We start from the raw sequence: 6986 nt of genomic DNA, 5'->3' as shown, positions 1-6986 counted from the left end.
GCCCCAAGCGCGTCCCCTCCCTCCCGCCGCGCCTGCGCACTGGCGCTGCCCGCGCCCCCGCCGCGGTCCTCGGGCAACCGCGTTGCGACAGCCGAGCTTGGAGCCGCCCGCTTGGGCGCGCATGGCCCACGCGCGCCCCCATACCGCCCCCTGTACCCCCCGCTGCCCAACCGGGCGGGTGACCTTGGGTGCCCGCTTTGCCCCTTCGAGCCTCAGTTTCCCCACTCGTTTGCCGTCTTTTGGGCGGTCTCTTGGGGCGTTAAAAATGCCGAAATCCTGCTTTATTCCCCATGGGGAATCTTGACAAATGGGTTCCCCCAATTTCACCAGGCCCCTCAATTCCACAGGAGCTCGAGATGGTGCCCGTGCCTGACTGCGGACCAAGGAACCTGTCCCGCTTTCATCAGGCTCAGTGCCCAGGGCCCACACTGTCCTGACACGGCTCCCAGGGTCTGCGGCACCGCCCTGTGGGTCATGCCACAGGCTCCTCGTGGCTCCCTGGACAGAAGTTTGACCACAGAAGCAGACACCTGGAGAGATTCGTGCCAAGTCACAGAGCAGGACGAGCCAGAGCCCAGTGGGATATCGGCCTCCCAATGCCAACCACATGGTTAAACCCAGAGGGGCTGTCACTGTGGGGGGGGGGAGGGACGACTTGTACTGCTGACATGTCCTCTTCCCTTCCCGTTTGCTGAGCTGGAAGAAGGCCTGACATGGACAGTGACCATCAGGGACATGGGGACATCACTGAGAAGAGTGACGGGGTACACCCGGAGCGCCCCACGGGCGTCATCAGTTGAATTGTATCCCCCAAAATTCATATGCTGAGGTCCTAACCCCCAGGATCTCAGAGAGTGGGCTTGCTTGGAAAGAAGCTCCTACAGATGTAGTTAAGAAAAGGTAATACTGCAATAGGTGGGTCCAATCCAATGTGACTGTCCTTTTACAAAGGGAACATTTGGAGACAGACACGCACACAGGGAGGACACCGTGAAGCTGGGAGTGATGCTGCCACAAGCCAAGGCACCAGCAGAAGTCATGAGGGAGGCCGAGCAGTCCTGCCTGGAGCCTCTGGAGGGAGCGGCCCTGCCCACACCTGGGTCTCAAATGTCCGGCCTGCACATCCATGACAGCGTAAATGTCTGTCCTTTGAGCCCCCGGTCTGCGTCTTTGTTATGGTGGCCCCAGCAAACTACGCAGCTGGCACATGGTCCATCTTGCGTGACTGTCCACATCACAGAAAGTGAGTATCAGCAAGGGGCTTCCCCGGGTCACACAGGAAGTTCTGCTCTTCTGGGGGCCACCTCCCCCAGAGCCGAGCAGCAGGAGGGAACCAGCATAGGTCCCCTTGGTCCTGTGGGGCTGGGCATTCAGCCACCTGCCCGTAACCACACATATGCCTTCTTCTCGGAACAAGCACGGATGCCACCTTTGGCCCTCTCGGTCCACGGGGACCATTGGCCTCCCCATGTTACTAAGGAGGGTGGGGCCTCCTTGAGACACGAATATAGTGCTTCTTGCTACAGTGACACCGCCCGGCATCCGTCTGACTTTTCACCGTCTACAGCCTCATGTGTATCTTTGTATTGGAGCCTCACAACTGTCAAGGGCTCTCACCTTTGGAGAAACCAAACAAATTGCTCTGGATCATGGGTGGGCCACCACAGGGGCATGTGTGGTGTCATGGCTAAGAGGGGACCCTGAGTCACGTGTCCCAGCTGTGTGACTTTGGGCAGGTTACTCAACCTCTCTGTGCCTCGTCTCCTCCTTGCATTGGCTCACAGAGTTCTCATGGGAAGAGAGGCCCAGTAAACACACACATGCACTCAGTGAGCTCAGAGCAAAGCCAGCTTTGCCCCTAAGCAGTCGGGTTCTGTGCTCACAGGAGTGAGGCCACTGTGACTGTCAGATGTTTGGGCACAGACTGTCGCTGCCGGGAAGTCACTGTACACCCCTTGCCAAGCCCCTTGCACTCCAGCTGCAGATTTGACTTCGAGAAGCGCGTGTTTCTACCCTGCAGCCACTCTGCATTTTGGCACACGCTTCCTGTGTGTGGGCGGGGAGGCATCCCGCCCGGTGGACTGCCCCGCCAAGTGGGGAAACGGGCAGCTGGCACTCCCCAAGGGACCACTCTTGGAAAGTCGACTTGGTCAAAGCTGGTGCTGGGTAACCGAGCCACCCACACAACAGGCTCTATTAACCATTAGGATGGAGAAACCCTGGCGCCGATTGGTGCGGGCTCAGCCGGCCGCATCCCCCATGCAGCTGGACGCAGTGCTCCACTTCCCAAGCTGCCTGGGATGTTTCCTGGGGACTTGTGGCTTGGGGAATGCGGGGCCATGAACACGATTTGTGGACGGCGATTAGAAACTGTCAAGGGACCTATTTGGGACTCCTCCAGTCGGAAGTGATCCTGCCTGCCTAAATACAGACGCTGGGAGCCTGGACAGCTGGCTCAGGCCCCACAGATGACCAATCACCTGAACCCCTCGGCAGAGACGGCCAGATAGGACTGTCTAATTCAACCCCTGACACACCGAGCGGTGGGATAAAGGTTGACAGGGCTTCAGAGGGCTCTGCCTCTGCTCTCTGGGTGACCAGGGTCCGCCTGTACCAGGTATCGGCCAGTCGCGAGTTGACAGGCATCATATGTCATTTGACTGTACACCTGCTTTGCAGGGAGAATGGCTGGCAGAAGGAGGCTCGTGTGACGGGCACTTTCCACCAATAGCCCTGTCACTTAGGACTCCTGGCTGAGGGACGGGCCGGCACCAGGCCAGCAGCCGCACAGTAGGTGACCACAACTGTGGCAGGTGGTTCCGAAGGAAGGAGCCTCAGGCATGGCCTCAGACGAGCCTGGGGTGGGGACAGTGGTGAGGCCACGCTGGGCTCCGCAGCTGACGCCCAGGACCCATGAGTGTGCCGAGCCCTTGAGGCCCAGGGCAGCTGTGGTGCCCTGACAGGAATCCTGCACGGAGCCTGGGACCCCTGAGGTGGCTGTGTCATCTGGTGGGACACGTGGCCTCACGAGGAGTGGGTCCCAGCCACGAGCAGGCAGAAAGGTTCAGATGACCCTGGGAGGGAAGCCATGGCGCTATCAGGTGCAGCCCACCACACACACCAGGTCTTCACGGAAGAGCCGTGTCGACCACGTGACCACAGCCATGTGAGCCACCGCGAGTGCCTTCCCTTCCTCTCTTCTCTCAATTGCAATTTTCTACTAAATTAAAAAGAGGTTATGAATAGATTCTGGGCAGGTATGGTGGGTATTTCCGAGAGGGAGGGGACCTTTCTGCCCAGCGGCTGCCAAGCAGGCCCTGTGCCCTGCCCAGGAGCAGGCTGTCGTCACCTGGGCATGCGGACAGCACTCTCCCGTGGGACTTGCCAGTTCCCATCTGTGCCACGCTGTGCAGAGCACAGCTCTCCCCCAGCAAGGTCAGCCACCAAGCAGTTTCCCCGGACAGGTTGTCACTTATCCCTGTTTATCCCAAAGTGACAGCAGCTTCACATGTGCTACACTCCTCACCATGTGTCGTCAGCACCGCAGCCATGATGCGGGAAGGTGCATGGGTGAAGCGTGGGAGGGGATGGGCGGGTGTCCAGGCCCAGCACCCGGCTGAGCATCACCCTAGGGCACCTTTGGGACACAGCTGCCACCTCAATGCTGGACACCTCTCGGCTGTCTATAGCCACGTCAATGTGACTTTCTCAGGAAGAACCCCGTGTGCTCTGTTTTGGAACCAGCTGGACGGCGGAGGTAGGCCGAAAAGGAACCAGAGATGGCGGCCAGAACCAGGCGAAGTTCTACCAACGGGAGATTGCCTGAGGTTAGGACGGACCCCATCCAGACCTAAGGCCGTGGGGGGGTGGGCGTGGGAGGGGCAGAAGCTTCCAGAAGAGGCCTAGAGGGAGACGCCTGCCTGGCACAGAAGCTGAAAGATGGAGGCTGGGAATCAGGGGGCCGGGTAAGAAGCCGGGCGCTTTGCTCCCTCTTCCTGTGAGCCTGTCTCCCTCTGCCAACTTTTAGGGACATGGGGCTGGGCTGCATGTGGCCATGGGTCCCCCATGACCCACCCAGCAGATGGACAGACACGACACCAACACCCAGCACCATCGGAGGCTCTCCCCAGATATGGCTGCCTGGTCCTGTGCAGCAGAGACACGTGCATTTCAGTCAGGGGCCCCGGTCAGGCCCCCCAAGGTAGAGCCACTTAGGAGACGGGCAGTAACAGAGGCTTCACCCTGCCCACCAGGAGCTCACAGTCCAGCAGGGAAAAAGATGAGGACACAAGAAGCGTCCAGGACCCAGCTCTGCCACTGGAGAGGACGAGAACCATCGGTCCGTGTGGACCAGGGCCGTGTACCCTGCAGGCGGTCCCCAGCGGCACCTTAAGGCAGGCGGGGTCCCCTGCTGAATGGGGCCAAGGGCGGGATTGTCTGTGAGCCCCCAGTGACAGCGACACTCATGAAACAACACCCTTAGTGCTCATTGTCCCTTGGGGACGTCCACAACCAGGACAGAGAGCAGGATGGGTGAGCACCGGGCTCGCCCCATGGACTTGGTTGTTTATAGCAACACAGGGACCTAAGGTGACTGGGCATTAAATGGATGTGTGCAAACCATCCCGAGGGTCAGGGCTGAAGGTGGGGGCGGCGCCAAGGCTGGGCGCCAGGCTCACCCTCACACACGCACCGGGAGAACGGAAAATAAGGTCCCCACGTGGAGCCAGCTCTGACAGCTGCGCCCGAGAGGCAGAGTTTCAGCCCGAGGATTTGTGCTAAAAATAGAATCGCCGGCTTGTGGATAGAGAATTTGACCCAATTAGAGATTACCAGTTTCAGGAATTACTGGAAAAGAAATCTCATTAAATAGGTTAAATATAGGTGCTACGGCTGGAAAGTCCATGTGGGATGAAAAGGAAACCAATAGTCCAGAAGCGTTTAGAAGAGAGTGTCCTGTGAAAGGAGGGACTAGATGCTGGAGAAACGCCTGAGACCTGCGAGCTCCTGCTGAGGGCGGTGCTGTGGCTCAGCCAACGTCCCCTCCCTGTGCTGAGGGCTGCAGCTCTGTGTCACACCCAGTGTGCTCACAGGGCTCAGGTCGCCCCCAAAATGTTGGCAGGGCCCCACCAAGACCAGCCTGGGCTGCAGACAGCGCCTCACCCACCGCCTGGAGCTGGCAGCCTCCGTCTTTGCTTCCCTCCTTCGCCCACGTGCCATCTGTCCCCAGGTCCTGGAGATCCGCCCCAAAATAGCCTCCGCCCTCACAGCAGCCACCCCCATCCAGCCTTTCCCACCTCCTGCCAGCAGCCCTGGGGCCACCCTGCCATCACTCAGTCGCCAGCACACTTAAATGGGAGGGCCCTACCCATTCCTTGCTCTAGAAACAGCTTCCCTTGCCTGCCAGCATGCCCCAGGCATGTTTTCACAGCACACGCGTCCTGAGGGAAACCCTAAAGACAGCCCAGTGCTTGTGCTTTCGAGGGACACGGCTCGCAAGACCCTTCCCCTTGGCTTAACTCAGCCTTTCAGCCAGCTGACCGCAGAAGGCCTGGTGGCACTGTGAGCTGGCTGACCAGCACCCCTCCACTCCACACTGGCTGCCCATTGCCCCAACTCAGGTCCCCTGCCGTCCCCTGCATGGCTGGACCCTATCCATCCTCTCCTCTGCCGGGCAGTCTGACCCACTGCACTGGCTGGAAACCTTCCAGCTGCAGCCCAGAGCAGGGGTGGGGGTGGGAGCTGCTTCACACGTGTCTGTGATGGGTCCTGAGGTGCTCACCTTATCTCCCAGATGCCAGCAGGAGGGACACAACACAGGCAAGGTGTCCCTGTGCCTCGGGTCACTCCCTGGTCAGCTCTGGCCACGTGCCTCAAAGACAGCCCAGCAGCCCCAGCCTGCCTGCCTGCTGGGGCCCTGTGCCCTCACCTGGGACAGCTGCTGCGCCGGGAGCCCCAGGTCCCCTGCCCACCTGGAGGCACAGGGATGTCGGGGAGACACGTAGCTTGGCCCCCCTTGGAGCCCTGTCAATAGGGAAAGGTTGGGATCCTGGGGACAGGAGCACAGTCACCACAGCCCCCGAGGATGGGCCAGCTGTCTCCCTCTTCAGAAAAGGAGTCCCAGCTCACCCGTCCACACTCCCTCTGCCTTTCTGCTCCCCATGTTGGCCTTTGTAGCTGGGACACCACACACACACACACACACACACACATTCATGTCCAGCTGCAGCCTCAGAAAGTGACTTGATTTGGAGATCAGGTCTTCACGGCAGCACTGAAGGACCTGAGGTGCCCGTCCTGCACCTGGGGGTCCCTGTGAGAGGAGAGGACCCAGAGGGGAGACAGCCTGCTCCCACAGGTTTCGGAGCCCATGGCCCTGCTGACTCCAGGTGGGGAAAGGAGGGGTTTCTGTCATGAGACAAACACCATTTGCAGCACCCAGAAACCACGCCAATCGGAATGACAATTGCGCAGCCACCTCCGCCCCTTCCTGTGAACTCCTGGGGCACAATGGCCACTTCTTACTCATTTTCATGTCCCCTCCCCGGGCCCAGGCTGGTCCTCAGCAAATACGGGGTCTCAGCACTGAGGGCCCAGAGTCCCAGAGCAGCAAGGCCGGAGTCAGGGCCAGCTGCTCAGTCACCCACGGTCCCTGGCACTCCTGTGTCACCCCACCCACGTGCGCTGCAGGTGAAGCTGCCAGCAGGCAGAAGCACGCAAAGCCAGGGCCCGCCTGTCCAGTGCAGAGAATGCCGACGACGTCTTCCTCTCCTGTACATGTTTCTGTGGTTTACAAAATTTTACGACAGATTTTTATCATCAGAAAAATGCAATTCAATACAATGATGTTTGATTGAAATCTAACAGGTTATAGGACCTGTGAAGACCAAAGAATAAATCAGAATGTGTGGGGAATGGCTCTGGCCATTGCAAAGCACAGGCAATTGCTATGATATTTCTTCTGCAGGTCAAAACAGATTATAGAC

The sequence above is a fragment of the Rhinolophus sinicus genome, chromosome 4 (genome assembly GCF_057876585.1).
Source record: "Rhinolophus sinicus isolate RSI-liver-muscle chromosome 4, RSI-T2T, whole genome shotgun sequence".
NCBI classification, from domain to species: Eukaryota; Metazoa; Chordata; class Mammalia; order Chiroptera; family Rhinolophidae; genus Rhinolophus; species Rhinolophus sinicus.
Note: the sequence above shows the minus strand (reverse complement) of the source record.